The following is a 23,851-nucleotide window of genomic DNA, read 5'->3' as shown; positions in this document are numbered from 1 at the left end:
CTCACGTGTTTCTACTTGCAGCTGTTAGTATTTTGTGTGTGTGTGTGTGTGCAAAGTATGGACAAATTTGAGAATGTTGGTTCAGTAATGTTCCATGCTTGACTAGTGGAAAATATGACAGTGAGCAGTTAAGAACAAGTGAGCTCTTTTATTTCTGCAGGGAGATGGCAGAGACAGGAAATTGTCAACGGCAACCTGTGAGCAGCTGTATGATGACTGTATGTAGGAGGAAAGAGTTCAAAGCTTTCCTGTCCTCATATTTTTGACAGCTATAACGTCTTTATTCTTAAGATTGGCTGTAACATGGTATTATATAGAAACAACATGATGTAAGTCTAGCTTGTAGACTGGCTGAGACAGAATGCTAGAATGCGTGACATTCTTAATATTATATCCTTTGACAATCAGTATTTAAGCTAAACTAGAACCAGAGTCCTCCAGATTGAAGTCCATCCTCCTCTGTAGAATTTCATCAGATGAGTTTGGGCTAAGTTATTGTCAACCTGGTCTGCCTCACAGAGATACTGTTGTGGCACATAAGTTGGAGAGAATGCTGTGCATGTCATTTTGAGCACTTGAAGGAAAGGTGAGATATAAATTTAGCAATAATAAATTTAAATTTAGATTAAAATTGCAAGGTTTGTCAGCAGGGGCAACAGGGTACATTTTAGCCATATCACCCCTTAAAAATCCGTGGTCCACTATATATTGTCAGTTTCACCCTTCCTTATTTCATTTAGGCAACTTGAGCCTAGGAAACAGTGCAGGGATTGTCCCAAAGCTTAAATCTGTATCATTTATGTAGCCTCAGCACCCAAAAATTGTGGTTCAAGCTATTGTGAAAAGCACTTGCTTGTAAAAATGCAACACACTGTCCTTTCAGGTTCATATTTACACTGGCTTTTAAACAGAAGCAGAAGGGTTGCAGTTAAGCATGTTTACTTTGCAGCGGCATTGACCCTTTTAAAGCAATAATGTACCCTGTTGTAAAGGTGAAAGATTTCACCATAGACCAAATCTGTTGTATCACTAAATAACAACTCCAGTACTCAGAAGTGGACAGCTTGAGTTGGCAAAGTCTCATACCTCCCCCCCACACAAAAAAAAACCTCTTGGATGTGGTCCCCAGACCTCCTATCAAAGCTGTTTGTAAGCTGCCCAGAGTCACCTCTAGGTAAAACAAGTCGAATGAATGAACGAATGCTGTCTCAGGATTTAAGTCCAGTGAAAATTAATGTTGGCCTGCTCCCACAACTTTTCACAGAGCACCATCAATGAAGAAAGCAATAGTCTCTCTAAAGAGGCAAGAGAATGTCAAGAGGAAGATCACAGAATTTTGCAAACTAGTTTACTTTAGCCCTTGTTTGTCTATAAGGTGGACTTTCTGTGAGCTGTTCAGTTCTCCTTCTCACAGACTCCCAAACAGATTGACACTTAGCTTAAGAGATAACGCTGAAATGTCCATCTGGTCCTCATCTGCCAAGTCTTTCTTTCCAGATTTCAAGAACCTCTTTACAAGTGGCCTGCCTATTCCCTTAGACGTCAGAAATACTGCTTTAGTGTACTTATGTTGTGTATCCTCCTCATGTTCATAGATCCCTAATGAACAATCAACTTCTGTGTAGGCTTCTCTGCAAGTGATTACTTTGGTTCAGGTTTTTTTTTCTTTTTTCTTTTTTCAATGGGGCATTTCCTCTGCTGGATTGAAAACTGCAAAATCAGTTTAGCTGAAGTTTATGAAGTATGGTTTTCTAACAATCCATGAAACTTATATATTCAATAGGGAAAGATAGATAAAAAGATCAGGTAGATGAAAAATAGGCAAATGGATATGAAGGCATTTATATGGAAAAGTGTAATATGTAAGTGTAAGACAGTTTTTTTTATAGAGCAATGGAAGAGCTTACGTGCTGAGATGTTTTTATTTAATGGAGGTGTTTATTTATTGCCATTATTATGTGTGACATTCTGAAAAGGAGTAAAAAGGTCTTTTCTCCAAGGAGTTTACAATCTGAAATTTGGCTGTACAGAGAGAACAGGTATGATTTCAAGCAAATTTCAAGTATTTCTATTTTATTCCTAGTAGAGATGCTGATATTTTAATAATCTCTGTAAGATTATGATTAGAATTCATTTGCAACAAAACTGTATGTTTTGAACTGTATGTTCAAAGACTTTCTAATATTTACTATAGTTTTATGGTGTGGTTTTATGTTTAGCGGTTGCTAAGCCCTATGACACTTCCAGGCATTGGAGTTTAATGTTGAAGCACAGAGATGGCAGCCTTAAAATCAGGATTGAGCATTAGGTCAACTTGTGGAAATATGAATGCTATTAATGATGAAACTGGAGCTTTGTTAATAATGCATTGTAATCATTGCTTCAGTCAAGCAATATCTCATATTCGTCCTATTTTAACTTCAGAATTTTAATTAAGCTGATTTTGTTCGATATAATTTTGTTCAGTATAATTCTCTGTTTCCTAATACATGTAGAAGGAAAAACTGGGTGTCTTTGTTTTCAAGGGTAACATGCCTTCACAATGTAAGTACACTTGAGCAGCTTTGTGAATTGCATAGGCAGGGAGTAGCCTACGTAATGAATACATGAAGGAACACAGTTGTAATTATACAAGACACCTGATTAGCCCTTCCCTTTCCTCAAACAATGAAGATGTACGTCATCCTTCAGGACAAGCAGTGCTTTTGGCACTGTATTGCCCACATTAAAAAAAAAGCCTTCTGTGTAAAAGGGAGAGGAAACATCTAATTGCACTAGCAATGAAGCCTGTAGATCCTAAATGATTGTCAATACATACCATTCATACATTTGTTAAAAGATAGGTTGATTATAATATATAGTGAACCATTGGTTGTTGAAGTTCTTGGATTCAGTTTCTGTCACTTGCATTTAAAAGGATTATTTAGCAGGTGGTAGGAAAACCTTTCTGAGATCTCGGAAACACTTAGTAGTTGGAAAACACTGGATTAGGTGGATAAATCAACTTTTACAATGTGTTGTCACTGGTGGGTTTTGAGTTAACATTGGGTATAATTGGATGAATTTGATGGTTAGGATTTCATAGAGGTTTGGGAAATAGAAAACTGTTGTTTTTGGTGAATCATAAGGTGATACAACTCAGAAGCAGGGAAACATCACAATTTCCTTTTGTCTGAATTTGGTAAGAATTTATCAGTTTCTCTTCAGATCTTACTACTGAAGTAAATGATACATGCACAAATAATGCATGTATAATGTGGCATAAGGGATGCGGTGGTTCAGTGGGTTAGGACGCTGAGCTTGTCGATCAGAAGATCGGCATTTTGGCGGGTTGAATCCCAAGTGCCGCGTGACAGAGTGAGCGCCTGTTACTCGTCCCAGCTTCTGCCAACCTAGCAGTACGAAAGCACGTAAAAATGCAAGTAGAAAAATAGGGACCACTACGGTGGGAAGGTAACAGCATTCCGTGCGCCTTTGGCATCTAGTCATGCCGGCCACATGACCACGGAGACGTCCTCGGACAAATGCTGGTTCTTCGGCTTTGAAATGGAGATGAGCACCGGCCCCTACAGTTGGAAACGACTAGCATGCATGTGCAGGGGAACCTTTACCTTTACCTTTAATGTGGCATATTAGGACAAAGTAGTATAAAAAAATTGTTAAAAAATATGGAGACCCAGACAACTTGCCCTAAGAAGATAATTTTCACAGAAGTGGTGTTTGAGGCCAAATGTCACAGAAATGAATACTTATAGTAGATAGCTCAAATGTCTATAGCAGGCTGAGTTGAACTTGGGCCAGTAAAACAAAAACGAGAGCAGATTCCTTAGTTTCTTTTTCCAGTCCTGAGAGGAAGAAAAAAAGGTGAAAGAAAAAAATGTCAACTTTTCCTGAGACAAGCACGTTTAATATTAAGATTCAGATGTTCTTTCTATGTTCTCATTGATACTGTAAGTGATTGTGGTGCATAAAATGGTAGCTGCAAGAATTGCAGGTACTCATATTGTATAGACTGATAGCAAAATGTGGGTGGGTAGGTGGTGAATACATTCAAAGACAAGCTAAAAATATTCACCAGTGCATGACCCAGTCTCCTTGAACAATGCTGAATAGACATCAGTAAAATGAGTAAAGGACCATTCTATAATCATTTTATGTATTTTATGTACCTAATGCAGAATAAGTAGTGTATTTACATGTCTGGTTTGCAGGATGCAAAGTTGTATGTCAGCAGGAAAGCAAAATTTGATAACATCACTATTTTTTAACTCCCTTGCATTATGTTACATATTCTGCATTATGTCAGCTAATTAACAATTTGCAGAACTTCAGCTCCCCTCCCTACAATTCATAACTTCTTCAAGAAAAGCTTAGTTTCTTATAAATGTTTAATAGCTCTGCCATGGTTGCCTGGCAAATATATTTATAGGCAAATATATTTAATGAAGAGAATTCTTTCAGCAGATGTACATTCATCATCTTCTCATAAGCTTCATAAACTCAGAGAAATTGAAAAAAGCTACGTCAGATGGCTAATTGGAAGAGCAACAACTAGTGTTGAGGGAAGGGAATTAAATCTGAAGTAAGCTATGATCACCCTCTGTAAAATTAGTTGACTTGTAGATTGTGATAAAGTGACAAAAGTCTGCATGAAAGTACCTGAGGAAAGGAGAGGCATGATAGCAGCAGATATTAAGAAGGGAGTAGAGTATGTCAGGAAAAAGCAATAGAAGTGTGGCCCAATTACCCCGGTATGACTAACCCCAAAGAAAATAAATCAGGAAGATCGTTGAAATCTCCGAAGACATTCTCTCAAAAGGAAACTAGTTGGGAACTCCACCTGTTTCAGAGGAGAAAGAAAAACCTGACAGGGGCAGAAGATACTATATGCAGTTAGTAGGAAGAGGCATACCAAGAGGGCCACTTTGGCCGTGGGGGGGGGAGGGGAGAATATAAACATCATTTCTGTGTGGCTGACACTTTTCAGAAGGAAAACAAATCCATTTCTGTTAAGGAGCAGATGTTTAAATTTAAAATAAAATGATTCTGGATTTACATGGGTGTGTATGCATCACAGTATGGCATATGGGTATCTTTTGTAATTTTTTCCACCAGTGTTGTTTTGTAAAAGTTGAGCATGTTGCCATCTTAAGAAGTCACTCATAGATTGAGTTGAATGCCATTTCCTATATTGAGTGGAAACTTATTAGTCTATTCTTTTTCCTGCTTTGGCTCACCTGACTACATTTTTATATGTTATATCTTACTTGGAAATCTAAAAAGCTGGGTGGTAAAATGGTATTCACAGAAAAGATCTTTTCCTTCTTCCGAATAGGCCCAGAATAAACTACAGTAGTTTCCAAAATGGAAATCAGTCAAAATTATTCTGATCACTCAAATGGAATAAACATTACTCAACACTTCTGTCTCCTGATAGCAGATTTAATCTTGATAATACTTTATAGTATTTATTTCCTGTGTATAACAGTTTTTGTCTCAGTTCAGGCAGTTGGATTTCTCAGGGGTGGTTCAATATATATATATATTTTTCTATTCATTAGCTTCTTTGGCTTATTTCATGTCACATTTTTACCTGAAGTGTTAAACCAGGGCTGTTGAACTGGCAGCCTGTGGGAAAGATGTGTCACGTGCAGGCCACACCCACCCCGGCTCGGCAAAGGCAAAAAACATCGTGACACATCACAATACGTTTGACACCCATGTGTTAAACTTTATAAATTGTTTACAAATTGTTCAGAGACATTCAAGAATAACATTCCTAATTATATTTCTATAAACTTTCCAGATTTTAATTTAAAAGAATGACTGAGCAGAGAAAAGTAACAAGTGTGGGTTCTTTTGCTGGCTTTGAACAATACAAGATACACAGAGTGATTTCTACTGAGGTAAAGATCACGCTTGAAATGTTGTTGTGTATCAAATGGAGCATAGCCAATAATATATTTAAAAGCAGGAGGCTGGTTTGTCTTTAGGTGAATTTAAAACAAGAAAGAAAATAAAAAAATCCTCAAGTGTTAGACTTGCTAAATATATGCGGAGAATCATATGTAGTAGGTAGCCCTGCTATATTTAGATTTATGCTTGCCTTTGTCTTTACTGACTCCTCCACTGTACCTTTAATTCCCAGTGAACCTGCTGCTTCCTGGGTTAGAAAGAAACGTGATTAAAAGAAGATTGAATCTTGTCAGATGTAATTTATCAGTGTGTTGATAATGGCTGATTTCTGAGCAGGAAGAAAAGAGCTTAATATAACAAGCAAGTGTGATCAAAAAGGCAACTACTCTTCTTAACAGTTTGCTCTTTGCAACCATTGAACCTTATCTGATCATTCATGCTTATCTAGATGCTGACGCCATAAAGAGTTCATTTGCATGATCTATTTTTATAACTATTGTCTGTCTGTTGGGAAAACAAGCAAGAGGGTTGGCTTGTAGTGATTTTATTTTCAGACTGAACAGGGTATCCTAAAACGTAGAAAGGAAAATTAATATATCTCTGTTTTCTCAAATATTTGAGTTAAGAAGCAGGCAAGTGATAGCCGAGTGTAAGAGTTGTTGCACGGATTATACATATGTGAATGAGTAATATAACAGGTGTGATCAGGTCTGTAGGGAGCTTGCAAGCTGTTTGCTTTGGAAGAATGGTACACAGAAGGGATTGTTCATATCTGAGAATCTGGGGAAGTGGGATTGTGTATGTCAATACGTGCAGTATGAAGCACAGCTGACTAACAAACCAATATTTGGGCTTTGAAGCTTGATTGGGGAATGGAAGCTGGATGTACATGGGAATGGATACTAGTGTCACATAACTGTAATGTTAGGCCAAGGGAGATAAGATGGGAAGCAACATATGGGACATTACAGAGGAAGAGAAATTATCAATGTTGTAGCAGTCTTGATTTCTAAGCTGGTTGCTTTATTCTGGGTAGCAGCTGTTAAGCCTCTTGGCCTCACGATGATGACAATTGTTGCTAGATCTGTCTGTATAATAAGACCACACTTCATCTACAATAAAATGGCAGATGAAGCAACAGATCTGACATGTATGGCCAAAACCTGAGTAGGTGAAGACAGTGATATCACTCTGCTGGAAACCTGTCCAACAGTTTTTAATGTTAAAGTTGGAGACCTGGGGATGCATCAATTATTAGAAACATCTTATCTATGATCAGGGTACTTTGCTTCTGAGATACCAGAATGTGGGTACATAACATATATGCTGTTAGGAGGACATGGGTCTGCAACCTTGACAACTTTAAGGCTTGTGGACTTCAGCTCCCAGAATTATGTTGGCTGAGGAATTCTAGGAGCTGAAGTCCACAAGTCTTAAAGTTGTCAAGGTTGCAGATCCCTGTGTTAGGATATAGATATAAACTTGGGATCCAGCCACCTTGCAAGCCAGCAAGATCCCTTCCTCATCTGCTTTCAAGATTAATCATAGAGAAACCTTGTCTTCTAGTGTTGGAGGCCTTAGCCCCTATATATGGGGTCCAGCTTTGGTAAAACCCAGGAATCTAATGGATCTAGGTGATTTCAGAGGTTGTTTGGGGAATTTTCCAGTTCTTTGGGATAATTGCTTTAGGGCTTGATGAATTATTGGCAGTGGGAGGCATGATTGTCCCTGAGACATCTCTTTGAAGGAGCTAATCCTGGTTGGCTTCTTGATTTAATGAAGCCTCTAAGAGATGAACAATGCCTGCACTGTTGCTGGAGAAAGATAAAAATATATTCCAACCAGGCATAGGTAGGTGTCAGTCATTCAGGCCTAGATGATAGCAATAAGGAGCGGAGGGGAAAGTATCTTCATTTCTCTCTTACTGTGTCACCAGGCTGTTATCCAGAACCTAGTTTAGGGTGACTAATTTCCTTTCTGGGAGGAGTTAGCATCATGATCTTCTTTTTGCCCACTGTGAGTAATTTGCACAGCTGATAATTCACTCAGATTCACTGCAGCATTAACTCTTTATAGACTACGAGACTATCTTGTCATGTTATCTGCAACTCCTGACCTGTCAGTTCTGGGGAAGTGGATTGGGTCTATCTAGGTCTGCCACCTGTGGCTTGGACCTCTGCTTGTCCAGGTTCTTGTGAAGAATGTGTATGTGATTGTGTGGACTTTGGAGATTGTTGACAATTTTTACAGGAATGGTGCTGCCAACAGACTGTCACTGAATCTTGTGATCACCTATCTTCAACCTCCCTTTTTGAGGAAAGGTTATTGAGAAGTGGTAGAGGGTCAACGACGGTAGTGAAGAGTTTGCCTGAGTCTCTTCTGAATACTATACTTTATTTTATTTTAGAACATTTATATAGCCGCCTACTCACTCACAGCGACTCTAGGTGGCTTACGAACAGTAAAAACACAAAATAAATTTTTAAAAATTAAAAATTTAAAAGATAAAAAACAATACCCCCCATAAATAATACAATTTATGATATTGTATCCCAGGACTTAAGAAATGCTTTAGCGCTGTTTGCTTATATAATGGTTCTTGTCCATTTCTCTCGAGATCATCTTCCTGATTCTCTGCCATGACACATTCCCCCAGGAAAAAAAAAATATTGAATCCTTTTCAGTCAGTGTTTAGGCCTGAACTAGAACAGCATTAGATAACCATGACGTAATCTTGTTTGGGGGTAGTGTACATTTCCTGGTCCTCCTCCACTTCTTGGCAGCATTCACTGTGGTATTTTCTGAACCACCTCAGGGACTAGGATTAGAGGCATCATTTTGCAGTGGTTCTACTCCTTTCTTAGTGAGCACTTTCAGTCATATTAGTTGCCCATGGACGCAGACCTTCAGTCTGGAGAGTGCTGCAGGAGTCAGCTCTTTCCCCCTTGCTCCTTAACATTCACAGGATAGGAAACTTCTGGCCAGAATTATCTGACAGTTTGGGATGTATTATCATTGGTATGCTGATGACACCCAACTTTACATTACCACCCTGGGCTGTTGATATCTTATCTCAGTGCCTGGATGGGAGAGAACAAACTGAAATTGAACCCAAAAAGGATGAAGGTACTGTTGACTCATTGAAATTCTTTTGACGCTAATTGTTATCTCTGGATAGACAAGAACTACACTTGAAGGAGTAGATTTCCAATGTGGACAATCTTTTGGATCCATGTTTCTTATCTGAGCAGCATTATTTGATGATGATGATGATGATGATGATGATGATGATGATGCAAAGCTACAAAAAACTTCGCTACTCAGAACATCTTACATTTTAAGGAGATACCTGGTTAATACCTAGGATGCTGGCAGCAACCCGTGTCAACCATTAGTGCCAGTCAATTTGAGTGCTCATTTGACTGAGTTTCATGTTTTATGAATTAAAGTTTTATAATAATAATAATAATAATAATAATAATAATAATAATAATAATAATAAATAATAATAATAAATAATAATAATAATAATAATAATAATAATAATAATAATAAATATTAGAGATGAATACATGAAGAGAGTGAAGAAGATCTTAAAAGTCCAAACTCAATGAAGGAAATACCGTGAAGGCAATCAATACCTGGGCAATTCCAGTCATTAGATACACAGCTGGAATAGTGGACTGGACTCAAGCAGAACTAAAAGCAATGGATAGGAAGACCAGAAAAATAATGACAATGAATCATGACTTTCCTCCACACAGTGACATTGACAGACTCTATCTACCAAGGCAAATAGGTGGACGTGGAATGCTGCAAGTACAACAGATGGTTGAAGAAGAAAAAATGGCTTTGGAAGAATATCTGAAGGACAATGATGAAGATGCACTGAAATTAGTATATCAGGAAGGCTTACTGACTACTGGAGAGACCAAACTGGCCTACAAGAAAGACCAAATGAAGAACAGAATAGAGGCATGGGAAGACAAAGCACTACGTGGCCAGTACATTAAAAAAAACCGCTGGGAAAGCAGATAATAACAAGACCTGGCAATGGCTAAAAGCAGGAAAGTGTTGAAGAAAGAGACCGAGGGACTAATTCTGGCTGCACAAGACCAAGCCTTAAGGACAAATGCATACAAAGTCAAAATTGAGAAGACAGCAACAGACAGTAAGTGCGGCCTATGCAAAGAAGCTGAAGAAACAGTGGACCACCTGGTAAGCTGCTGCAAGAAGATCGCACAGACTGATTACAAACAGCGGCATGACAAAGTAGCAACAATGGTGCATTGGAAGATCTGCAAGAAATATCATTTGCCTGTAAGCAAGAACTGGTGGGATCATAAAATAGAGAAAGTCATAGAAAATGATAAAGTTAAACTGCTCTGGGACTTCAGAATTCAAACAGACAAGCACCTGCAACATAACACCCCGGACTTAACAATTGTCGATAAGAAAGACAAAAAAGTCTGGATAGTGGACGTGGCAATGCCTGGAGACAGCAGAATAGATGAGAAAGAACTGGAGAAGATAACAAAATACAAAGACCTACAAATAGAAACAAAAAGACTGTAGCAAAGGTAAGCAAGGGTAGTACCAATAGTAATAGGCGCCTTGGTGGAATCCCAAAACAGCTGGAGCACCACTTGAACACCATTGGCATTGACAAATTTGCCATTAGTCAATTGCAAAAGGCGGCCTTACTAGGAACCGCTTCCATCCTGTGACGATATCTATAATACCATCAAGCATCCACATCTGCCTATCCCAGGACTCGATAGACAAAAATGCCAAATCCAGTCTGAACATCTGGCTGATTGTGCGATGATGATGATGATGATGATTGGATTTATCTGTTGAAAGAGGACCTAGCTACAGTAACCCATGCCTTCATTGCCACCCAAATAGATTATTACAAGATACTCTCTATAGAGCTGATTTTAAAGACTACTTGGAAACTACCATTGGTCCACAAAGTAGTAGCTTGTGTTCTTATTGATACTCAATTCTGGGAATATGTGAGGGTTTTTTCAATGGCACGACCATTTCTTTGGAAAAGCTTTTTGATGCAGATCAGACCATCCCTTTCATTGATGACTTTCAGGAAATGTTGAAAAACTGGGCAGTTTCGAAGACTTTCTAATCTGTTAAGTGAATATTGTAGTTTTTTATTTTTTATTTTACTGTTACTATTTATTTATTAAATTTATATGCTGCCCATCTTATATTGTCCTATTCTGGTTGGTTTTATGATATATTTTGATATATTACTTTTTAAAAATATATAATAAAAGCTCTAATGTCTTTATATCACGTTGAGAATCACCAGATTACATTGGGATGTAAATATAATGGATATATTTTTTTAACTTTTTGGGCTATTAATTGTTATTTAATTTTATTTTAACTCTATTTTAACTTATATTGTTTTTTAACTTTGCCCTGTAAACCGCCCTGAGTCCTTTGAGAATAGGGTGGTATATAAAACCAATTAATTAATTAATTAATTAATTAATTAAATCAATCAATCAATCAATCAATCAGATACATTTACACATTGAAGTAAAGGCTATCTCATACTTCCGTAATATATGAAGCAGCTGTAGGGGTTCAAGCTTGTAAGCCGCCCTGAGTCTTCGGAGAAGGGCGGGATATAAATGGAATAAAAAAATCAAAAACTCATCTTAGTTAATAACATTTTAAAATATTTTCTCTCTCATCCCTCCCCCACTGATCCCTGTCTCCCAAGATTCACATATAAGATGCATTTGGGATATGGGAATCATGACACTATGTCCAAAAGTATGTCAATGGTTTTTGTTAAAACTCTATGATGGTTAGTATCCTGTTGGAATATTGGGATCAGAAAGTTAAGGGATTTCACATTCTCTAACTTCAATTTTCAGTTTTGTGATTTTAAAATCCCATTATGTCATTGAGAGGGACTGATAAAGATTCATTGTTTCTAATTAATTCTGAATGGATTTTGCATACAGTTTTTTTTCCTGCATTAAGACAGGAAATGATGATGCATTTCAATGTGGGTACTTGGTGGAAAACTGAAGGCAATTTTGTCTCAGTTATCTTCTAACAATGGCAGGGGGTTGGACTAGACGACCTCCAAGATCCCTTCCAGCTCTATTCTGATAAAATGGATTTTAATTAAAAACATTTATATGTTAATTCATTTTTGTAATGAGCTGCAACCATAAAACATGTCATAGGCCAATTTCTTTTTAAAAAAATATGTACAGTGTATGCAGATCAGTAATTCAAAATCTAATAGAAGTTATTATCATTGAGATAGGTTGGTTTATTTCCAGTGAACAGAAGCGGGTTGCAGGAGCTAAATTCTTGGAAACTTTTATTCCACAGCGATCTGATATGAATAGCTAGAGTTTTAGTGAATGTGGCAAGATTATTCTTTTCAATATTCTGAAATAACACAATTGTATGATATAGAACTATGTGGCATTTTGAATTTGAAGGGAAAAGTTGCTTAGGAGTAAGGCATGGATGCACACATACCAGATGTCGGCAACTCCCTAAACCAAACATGTATTTTCCTGGGATTGTGCTGCAACTGCAGAGGGCAACTGTGCCGTGCCAGGAAAAGGTGTGGCTGCTTTAAGGAGCTGCCAAGAGGTGCTACATCAATGTCCCTGGTGTGTTCCAGAGCAGCTCTTTCCCTGAATTTGAGGTGCTCCATAGCCATAGTATAGAACAGGGGTCTTCAAATGCCCCTTTTATGACTTGTGGACTTCAACTCCCAGAATTCCTCAGCCAGCATCCCTGGCTAAGGAATTCTGGAAGTTGAAGTCCACAAGTCACAAAAGGGCCAAATTTGAAGACCCCTGGTATAGAAGAATCTGCTAGAAGACAGTAAAGCAACTTGTTGAAGGTGATTTTGTATAAAATCAGGACCATTTTTTCCATTGTGAAATATAAGCTGAGATTCCTAGAGTGTTCCAAGCGTTCACAATTGCTTGTGCACGTCATTTATTTATTTGAATCGTAGCCATATCTTCGTAACACCTTTCTAAAAGTACTTTTGAAACTCTCCTCCTCCATTTTATAGACAAGAAATAATAGGCAAAGACTAATGTCTATCTTATTGTGAAGTACTAGAATTTTGTCAAGGGGAAATACAAAATAAAATCAAGAGAGTGACTGGTTGCCAGTGCTTTTTTTGTAAAAGAAAAAGGTGCCGGAACTCACACATGTCATATAACCCGCCTTGCCTACCTTACAAGGTTCCATCCAAAAAAGGTGCCGGAACTCCGTTCTGAGCGTTCTATGAGAAAAAAAGCCCTGCTGGTTGCAATGGGATACAGTTGTCAGTGGTTTCCTTTTTTTACAGTTAGTAAAAGAATTAAAATAGCCAAAAGAATTTATGGCACTGAATAAGACTGGTTTTGAAGTAGATGCTCAACATTCAATTATATAAATTTTACTGAAATTTGAAATAGAAGAACAAGTGAAAGAATGTATGATAAAGTGTGATTAAAAGTTTCAGTTATAATATACAGATTGAACAGTTGGAAAATATGTGGGTGAAAGGATTGAAATTTACATTGGGTTATACCGTTAAAGAGTTTTGCAAAGTAATGTACATTGGTATTTGACATCCAGAGAAATTATACAGAATTTATAAAGGCACTTCAAATTTATATTGGAAATATGAACCAGAAAAAGGGACATTTTTGGCATGCTTGGTGGAAGTTAGAAAATTTTGGATTTAAATATATACACCAATTCAGAGGATTTTAAAAATTAATAGACTACTGAAACCAGAAGTCTTCCTATTGGGCTAATGGAGGAAGAATTGTAAAAAAAACATCATGGAATTTTGTTTTTGTATATGATAAGCACAGTAAGATACTTGTATGCACAAAGATGGAAAGATTTACGTAGAAATATCTACAGTGGAGGAATGGTTGGAGAAGAAGATAAAACTTGCTGAGATGGCCATATCAATTTTGATTACTAAAAAGAAAATGCATTTATTGCTGCCTGGAAATCCCTTATGGAATTTTTACATAAAACAGAAAAAGATGAACTTAAAATTTATGGTTTTGATGATTAGACAGGATAGATTATAGAAAGAAGAGCGTCATGATGTAACTTTATAATTTATAATTTATGATTCTGCTTATAATTGTTGTAAAGAAGATTGGAATCCACTTTTTTGTATCTTTTTTCTGTTCTCTTTCTTTCTTGCACCTTTAGCTTTTTGATTACTTTCTTTTTCTCCCGTTTATATTAATTTATACTAGTTTTTAATTTTTTAAAAAACATGTAATATTATTTTATAGAATTCCTTTGAGGGAATAACTTTTCAAGAAATGTGTGAACAAAGTTTACTTTTGGAGTTTTGTTTTCTCCTCTTCATGACAATGAAAGAGAAGCTTTAGACCGAACCTGCAGGATATGATGATTTTAAAGTGGAATATTAGCTACAGGTGTATCTTACTTGGGAGTATACACTATTTTGTTGCAATCCCCCAAATTAATTTATAATAAATCCAATAAAACAAGTATGTGAGACAAAGAACGTGTCCCCTTTGGTTATAATTATTTCTTTAAGCAAAAAGAAGGGTGTTATTATGAATAAGTAACATCAGCTATTTCTTTTGGCTGTATTGTCAGAGTTCTGATACATTGGCATGCCTGCATATTTGCTCTTCACCTATAGAGATGGTTTCTTAGCAAATTTGGCCACCACTAAAGCTATTGTGATAAAGCTTGGACATGCACTTGTAAATAATATACAGGCAATCCTTGATTTATGACTAGTTGCTTAGCGACTGTTCAGAGTTAGGGATCCTAAAAAGGCACTTATGACCTAAAATTCAAAATTTTGATTCCCTACCCCTAACCTTCAGTCATGGGATCACATTTGTGATGCTTGGAAAGCAGCCTGCATTTACGGCCATTTACAGCATCCTGCAGTCACAAGATTGCAATTTACTACAATCGCCCCGCCCCTGGCCTTGAAACCTGTGTTTACTTCCGGTTTCTGGCAAAACCTGTCCTTTGCAGACAATAGGTTTGTTTAATGATTGTAGCATTCACTTAATGACTGCAGATTTGCTTAACCGTTGCAAAAATCGTCTTAAAATCAGATCAGTCACATGATGACCTGCTTAACAACTGGCATGACTTACAGCTGTCATTTTGAGGTCAATTATGATGATAAGTCGAGGACTACTTTTATATAGTTTCTGCTATTTATTTTTGTTAAAAAATGAAATTGCTTTCCTTTCTAAAATATATTAAGTTTTTCCCATAAGGAATAATGTAGTGAGTCACACTGACACTGATTGACAAGTTCTAGCTTGTGCGTCAAGTACCGGGACAAAATCTTTGTGTCAAAATGTGTTGAGAACAGCATTTGATGAGTTTCAAAAGCAGTTGTGTACCAAGGTATCACCAGTGCTTTTTTTCTAAAAAAAAAAAAAAAAGGTGCTGAAACTCAGAGGTGCTGTCACTGGGAGCGATGCCGGTGTCTTGCTATGGCGTGACCGCCCGTCCTTTGCACCCCTGCCCCTGCGGCTTGGAGCCACATGCCGCGGGGATTCCCCTCCCCGCAGTTGCCATGCCGCGGCCCTTGCTGAGCCCCCACCCGGAGCTGCTCCGAACCCCGACCCAGAGTTGTGTTCCTCGTGGCAGTGGTCTCCAGTGCCAAACAGCCTGTTTCCAACCAAATCCAGAAAAATTTGTAACAAACATTGGAATTCTCAAGGCCATGTTTGGTATTTCCCAGCAATCTGTTACTGGAAGGACAAAGCAATCTCTGCTGTGTTACTGATCCCAGAGAAGCATTTGCATGTATTATTATTATTATTATTAATTTTATTTATATACCGCCCTTCTCCCGGAGGACTCAGGGCGGTGAACAGGGCAAATATATAAAAAATACAAAAATACAAAAGTTAAAAGGAATTAAACATATGCCCAACTAAAAACAGTGAATACAAATATTAAAATAACAATAAAAAACCCCACCCATCCCCCATCAGGCCAGGCCGGCTTGTTCAAATAAGAATGTCTTTAGATCGCGACGGAAGGAGCGAAGGTCGGTCGCCATCCGGAGCTCAACCGATAACCGATTCCATAGCTCCGGGGCGCCCACAGAGAAGGACCTCCCCCTGGGGGCCACCAATCGACATTCTCTGATCGGTGGCATCCTGAGGAGGCCCTCTCTGTGGGAACGCACAGGGCGGAGGGAAGTTGATGCCGGCAGCAGGTGTTCCCTAAGGTACTCCAGACGCATGCCATGTAGGGCCTTAAACACCATTACCAGTACCTTGAATCTCACCCGGAAGACAACTGGTAACCAATGCAGCTCACGGAGCAGAGGTGTAACATGGGAGTATCGGGAGACTCCCAATACAACTCTCGCGGCTGCATTCTGTACCAGTTGGAGCTTCCGAGTGGTCCTCAAGGGCAGCCCCATGTAGAGAGCATTGCAGTAGTCCAGACGAGAGGTCACGAGCGCGTGAGTGACCGTACATAAGGCATCCCGGTCTAGATAGGGCCGCAACTGGCGCACCAGGCGAACCTGGGCGAAGGCCCCCCTAGTCACAGCTACTATGTGGTCTTCCAGAGTGAGCTGTGAATCTAGGAGGACTCCCAAGTTGCGAGCCCTATCTACGGGGGGTAATAGTTCACCCCCCATAGAGAGAGATGGAATATCCTGAATAACCCGGGATGCCGGTATGCAAAGCCACTCAGTCTTGTCGGGGTTGAGTTGAAGTCTGTTCCTCCCCATCCAGACCCGAACCGCCTCCAGGCAACGGGACATCATGTCGAGGGCATCACTGGGGTGGTTTGGGGTCGAAATGAAAAGCTGGGTATCATCAGCGTACTGATGATACCCAACTCCAAAGCCACGAATGATCTCACCCAGCAGTTTCATATAGATGTTGAACAGGAGAGGCGAGAGGACCGACCCCTGAGGAATTCCACAAACGAGAGACCTCGAGGTCGACCTCTGCCCTCCTGTCAACACCGACTGCGAACGTCCCAGGAGATAGGAGGAGAACCACTGCAAAACCGTGCCTCCCACTCCCAATCCCCTGAGACGCCGCGGCAGGATACCATGGTCGATGGTATCGAAAGCCGCTGAGAGGTCTAATAGGACTAGGACAGAGGAATGTCCCCTGTCCCGAGCCCTCCAGAGATCATTCACCAGAGCGACCAATGCCGTCTCCGTGCTGTACCCGGGCCTGAAACCCGATTGGTATGGGTCTAGATAATCCGCTTCATCCAGGACCAGAGGGAGCTGATGCGCCACCACACTCTCAACAACCTTCGCAAGAAAGCGAAGGTTGGAGACCGGACGAAAGTTATTCAACACAGCTGGGTCCAAGGCAGGCTTCTTGAGGAGAGGTCTCACCACCGCCTCTTTCAAGACGGCGGGGAAACTACCCTCACTCAAAGAGGCAGATATAACCGCCTGGAACCAGCCTCGTGTCCTCTCCCGGGCTGCATAAACCAGCCAGGAAGGGCACGGGTCCAATAAACATGTGGTGGAGCTCAGCCTCCCCATAATCCTGTCCACTTCCTCCGGAGTCACAGAATCAACTCCTCCCAGGTAATATCGACAAGACCACCCGTGTCCTGATGTATGCAGGTATCCTTAGGGTGCCATAGTTATGGATGAGAAATATTGGTTGCACAGTTGGCATTTCTGGATGTAATACAGATATTTTGGACTTATTTTTTGTTTCTTTGCATGTTTGATATTTTTAAAAAGGCATATGCTACTGACTACACTTATGCACATATGTAACATCTTTTGCTAGGATATATGACCACTGCTTGTCCAGAATGTGAAAAGTGAAAGATTGTGACTAAACAAAATTTTAATGTACAGATAATACCACCAGAAATTATTTTAGCCTTTTTAATAAATGTTGTTATTTATGTTAAGCTCACCATGGAAAACATCATATATTGTTATGTATATACTAGGTTAATTATTTAAAGACTGAAGTGCAGCATAACTGGATTCTAAATAATCTATTTTTCAAAACACAGTCCAAACAGTAAAAGTAAAGTCCAAATTAAGAATATTTCATTCTTAAGAATTGTTTAATTTAAAGTGGTGTAGTTGTAATAGATGGTTATAGATTCAAAATAGTTTTCAAGAGTGTACAAAAGATACTGCTAAGCTTGTAAGCCGCCCTGAGTCTTCGGAGAAGGGCGGGATATAAATGGAATTAAAATAAAAATAAATAAATACTATATTTTCCTAGCATCAGCTAAATTAGACATATTACATTGAGAAAAATGTTTCTCATTTCTCTCATAGGAAATAGATTATTTTGTTATCTAATTTAACCTTCCAAAAGACAGAAGCAGATGAAAAATGTGAGGTTCTTTCCTGTTGGCTTTTTTTGAATTAGCTGTTTTAGATTCTAAAAGTTTAGTTCCTAAAGAAGTAACCTTGTAAATGATTTTAATGTCCTCCTCTAGTGCAGTGTAGGCAACCTTGGCTCTTTTATGGCTCAAGGACTTCAACTCCCAGAATTCCTGAGCCGGCATGGCTCAGCATGGAAACCCTCTCTCTTTCCCCTCAGCGTGGCTGGCTCAGGATTTCTGGGAGTTGAAGTCCACGAGTCATAAAAAAGATTACCTGCTCCTAAAGCCAATAGACTAGAGGGAGCTTTTTTTTTTTTTGGCAAAAAAAAGGTGCCGGAACGCCGTTCTGAGCGTTCTATGAGAAAAAAAGCCCTGGGTATCACTGTATTCTAAAATGTTCTGTCAACATGAACAGCTTACCTATATGAAAGGAGAGATAGCTGATCAGGGAAAGAGAGATATGTAGCAGTGGACACAGATCCTCCTCCCCTTATGTGAAGATTTCCTGAGTGGGGTCAAAACCACCTGATTCAAACATACTGCTACCTTCATAAAGTTCTTTATGCCAAAGAAGACCCTTCTACTTTAAAAAAAAACATGCAGGCTTCATTAAATCAAGAGATAAAACTTTAATGATGTAAAATTGGCTACATTCAAGTCAGCTCCCCCCCCCCTTTAACCTCTCATACAATCTCATCAAATTCTCATGGAACCCTATGGTTCTGCAGGATATAATTTGAAAAATCCTGCTCTATACGGCTCTTTCTAGGATTTATTGCCTATTAGAATCACCGTAGTCTATCTGCAACTATGGCTATAGAATTTAGTAGACCCTTGCTGCTTTTGAGTGTTTTCCCCCATTGTAGCTGGCATGGGTATTTGGTGAACAGAAAATATGTTATTTTCAATATTTATGTAATAGCATACTTATTTTACTTATGACGATCTGGCTTTCTTTTGAATCACTTTTCCTAGCTTACAAGCAATTGTATTTTTTTTTTAAATGGATGCTTAGCTGATCATTTAATTAGCTTATTAATCAAGACTTGCCTAACTAGGTAGCAGCACTTGGCCAACCTGGTTTGATCTGAAAAAGTTAAAAAGGTTTAGGACAGGTTGATATTAGCATGGGAGGTAAGCAGGAAATACTGGGGATGTGGGCTAGAGTGTGAAGTGGAAAAAAACACCCCAAGCAAACTATTTGCATATTACTAAAAAGGAAATGACATGGATACGTCCATGACATCACTAGCAGTTGAGCTGTTATTGTGCTTCATCCCATGATTATATCCTGGCATAATCATATTAGTTGTTTACTTATATCTGTGTTTTAATAAACAGTTATAGTATTCAGAGACATTGTACAATACTTCAGAATTAAAAAGAATTCAATAATATTCAATATTTTTTCAATACCAAGCTACGTGATATTTTTTTAATGTAGGATGGGCTTTGTAACATAATTGAGCAACTTCAGGTAGTATATAATTAGTGGACATTGGATATTTGATTATAGCTCTGTATAACATTGAGCTCAGTATGTGATCAGCCTTGCCCTCCAGTTTTGCACCTGTGTTGTCACTTTAAAACAAACCTAAGCATATGCAACATGGACCTTAGCAGTGAGGTCATCTTCGTGCTTGGCATTGCACGTGTACTGATTTTCATACCAGGTTGGGAGCAGGTTCAAGTTTACAAGGTGTTGATGTTTTTTCATGGATGTCAATTTGTATGCTCTTAGGTGTTGAAAGCCTTTCTAAATGCAGATGTTTGCATAGGCCTGCTTTAATAAGACACCACAGCCTTTATGTCATGAGGCTTATCTCTGCTGATCTTATGACAAAGACTGTGCTTATTTGAAAGAAGTATATTTACATCATATCAGCTTTGCATCAATTGCTGAGCTCACTTTAAAATGTGATGTTAGTATTTTAAATCCTGAACAAATCTCAAAAGCTCTGTTTTCAGGCCTAATATAAATCTGATTTGATTGTGGTTTTCAGGATAACCTCATCAATGGTGGCCCTGCACATGGGGATTCCTTCTGCTGAGAACTGTACTTGTCTTGGCGTTCCCTTTTAAATCATTACATTGAGTTAGAATACTGTTCTGGTTTTGTTACAATTGTTTTTATATACAGTACATGTCTTTCACTAACTTTAACCTTAATGCTTGGCAGTTATGTCGGACAAGCAATATATGAGTTGTTTAGACATCCTGCTTTTTAAAAGTTACTCATACTGTGACACAAGTAGCTGATAATGAAGAAAGAGATTATGCTTCAGTAGATTAATCAGAAAGCTGATCTTGTACGGAGGTAGCCTGAAACCTGATGGTTTGAACCAAATAGTCATTTGTATCATTGAATTATAGCAATACTATGGAAGGAGCCCTATAACCTTCAATCCTTTCAGTGGTATACCTGACATCTTTCACAGCCAGGGTAGATCAGAGACCTGAGCAGCAGCCATAGGATCCAGGCAGGCCTAACCTCAGCCTGCCCTGTAGTATTGTAGTTGCAGTGCCTTGCGGTCAACTCCAAACAGTTGATTGGCACATAGGAGCTCTGACCCAGTTCTATAGCCATCACTGGCCCCTTGGATAGCCTCCTCAGACAATGCACCCTATATTGCCTTCATCCACCCCACCTTTGCTACTGGATCCTTTCTGGTTAAACGGGTGACATGATAGCAGTATTCCAGTATTTGAGGGGCTGCCACAAAGAAGAGGGCATCAAACTGTTCTCCAAAGCACCAGAGGGCAGGACAAGAAACAACTATTCTATTCTATTCTATTCTATTCTATTCTATTCTATTCTATTCTATTCTATTCTATTCTATTCTATTCTATTCTATTCTATTCTATTCTATTCTATTCTATGCTATGCTATGCTATGCTATTCTATTCTATTCTATTCTATTCTACGCTACGCTACGCTATTCTACTCTACTCCTCAGAATGGTCTTTAGGTGCCAGAAATCAAGGCTCAGACTTTCATCAGGCTCTGCCAAAACTTTGAACAGATTACAATGGCTTTGGCATAGTAATTTTGCCGTCCTTCCTCAGTCCAGGTTTTGGTTCAGAAAGACTGACTCAGTGACAGCATTAGGTTCTGTTTTCTTTAGAATTGCTCATGAGAGCAATCACTGAAATACTTCAATGACGCTAACTTGAAAGTTGAATTGGCTTCTACCAGGATTTGAAAATGCTTATTCTTGAAAACTTACTTTATCCACCCCCCATGAATTATTTGAAGTAGACTCTGTCATTTCTTGTACATGAATAATAATTGCAGGATTTCAAAATATTCTATTCTATAGAATCCCTGTAGATTTAAATCTTTTTCCTAATTGCTTTTTTATTTCTCTTCCTCTCCAGGAACCTTCACGATTTATCATGTATAATAGATGCCAACAAGATGAAGGTATTTGAAAAAAATCAAAAGACAAGCAAACCAAATAACTCCTTAAACCCATAGCCTTTGCTCTGGACTGATTCTTGCTAGTTCATGCCATAGCCCTGATGTTTTATTTCTTAAAAAACTAACTAACTAACTAACAAGCATGTGATACATTTACTGCATGCACTATTTCTTGATTCAGTGCCAGCGCTGATATTCAGTCATTACCTTAGACTTACAATAGGACTTTTGCTTCTGAAGAGTAGCTGTTCTTTGCTCACAAATCAGAAAATAGACTTTTAGCAACTGAAGAAGAAATCATAGGTCAACACATTTATTCTTCATGTATGAATTGATTCAGGATGCTGTATGCTTCCAAAGGCTAGTTGCCTTAAATACATAAGTATTGTGCCTGTGATCTTTGGACTTTGACTTCCAAGCTAATGATGTAGGATCAGATTCTGCTAGATTTACTTTTTACTTAAAACCATAGCAGTTATAAAGCACTTTGTAAGAGATTTATCATGGAAACCTGATACAAAGGCAAGCTTCTAATTTGGCGCCCTCTGCTGCTACTTTTCAGCAAAACAGTTAAAATGTCAAGAGATCCCATCTACAGGTAGTCCTTGACTTGCCACCATTTGTTTAGTGACTGAAGTTACAGCTGTACTGGAAGATGTGATTTATGACTGTGTTTCACACTGCAACCGTTGCAGTATCCTCACGGTCACATGATCATAATTCAGACGCTTGGCAGCTGGTGTGTATTTATAACGGTTGTAGTGTTGTTTTGCGACCTTCTGACAAGCAAAGTCAGTGGGGAAGCCACTTAACAACCCTGTTACTAATTTAACAAGCGCAGTGATTCATTTATGAATTGCAAGAAAAAAATAGTAAAATGGGGCAAAACCCACTTAATAACCATCTTGCCTAGCAGCAGAAATTTGGGGTTCAATTGTAGTTGTAAGTTGAGGACTACCTGTATAGAGTAGATGTTAAGCAGCCTAGTCCAGAGCATCAAGTGTAATTCAGATATGAATATGAGTTCATTTGTAGAAGATTCAGGAACATACCCATAGAGACTGTGAAGGATCCTGCATGTGTTTTGTAGGAAGCTGTTTATAAGGAAACCAAAGGCTGACTATTGAATTTTGATTTGAAGAGAACCTGCTTCTAAGCCTTCATTCATTAATGAAGCTGAAAGGACTTCAAAAAATGACTTTTCAGACTAAAGTTACCGTATTTTCCGGCGTATAAGATGACTGGGCGTATAAGACGACCCCCTACATTTCCTGTTAAATTATAGGGTTTGGGCTATACTCGCCGTATAAGATTACCCCTCTTCCAACGCACACTAAATAAAATTTAAAAACATCAGATTTGATTTTAATATGGTAATTTTAATTCAAATGCTTATGACATGCAGGTGCTTAGTAGGAAAACTGTCACTTATAAACATAAGGCTGTTTGTCATCAAACATGTAAACATAAAACAGTGCAAGTGGATTAAATAATAATAATAATAATAATAATAATAATAATAATAATAATAATAATAATAATAATAATAAGTTGGAGGGGACCTTGGAGGTCATCTAGTCCAACTCCCTGCTAAGGCAGGAAACCCTATAAACCCTGTAAAAAATCACAGACTGCAGCTTCTTCTCCAATTGGTCCCGCTTTCCCTTTCCCTCCCTAAATGGGAGATCCGCTCCAGGTTTTCCAGCCAGCCCTGTCCCTAAATTTTCAGCACCCGGTGTATAAGACGACCCCTGACTTTTGAGAAGATTTTCATGGGTTAAAAAGTAGTCTTATACGCCAGAAAATACAGTACCCATAAAATAGTTAAAATTAGAAACCCTGAAACACTACTATCTGCTACTCAAAGAACTCACAAAAATCAATAGGTAGCAAAAATATAAAACATCCATAAAAGCACCTAACAAAAGAAACCATGTTATGGTGTGGGATAATTATGTTGTCATTTTCTCCACCCCTTCCACTGGCAACTGTGAAGAGGAAGCAAGCTTGAGAGAATGTCATAGCGTAATAATATCAGATCCCACTTTTGTTATTGTTGCAGAACACAGTTGGGGGGTGGTGGTTTCCCTTTAACATCTGTCTCCAGAATTATACAAACTTGCAAACACTTAACTCCTAAATCTT

The 23,851-nt window shown here is 38.5% G+C and overlaps 2 protein-coding genes across 3 annotated transcripts in view; one reads left to right on the top strand and one right to left on the bottom strand.

The window, feature by feature from the left end:
- The window catches only part of LOC310643865 (uncharacterized protein), a 707,877-nt gene that overhangs the window by 161,827 nt on the left and 522,199 nt on the right, over nt 1-23,851 (bottom strand). The window lies entirely within an intron of this gene.
- The window catches only part of HIVEP2 (HIVEP zinc finger 2), a 140,237-nt gene that overhangs the window by 92,871 nt on the left and 23,515 nt on the right, over nt 1-23,851 (top strand). The window contains exon 4 of the mRNA XM_083368180.1: nt 21,664-21,709. The gene's annotated coding sequence lies outside the window, so the exon portion shown is untranslated. The remainder of the gene's footprint in view (nt 1-21,663; nt 21,710-23,851) is intronic.

Source organism: Vipera ursinii (assembly GCF_947247035.1).
Source record: "Vipera ursinii genome assembly, chromosome: 1".
Classification (NCBI taxonomy): Eukaryota; Metazoa; Chordata; class Lepidosauria; order Squamata; family Viperidae; genus Vipera; species Vipera ursinii.
Note: the sequence above shows the minus strand (reverse complement) of the source record. Positions and strands in the feature narration are given on the sequence as shown.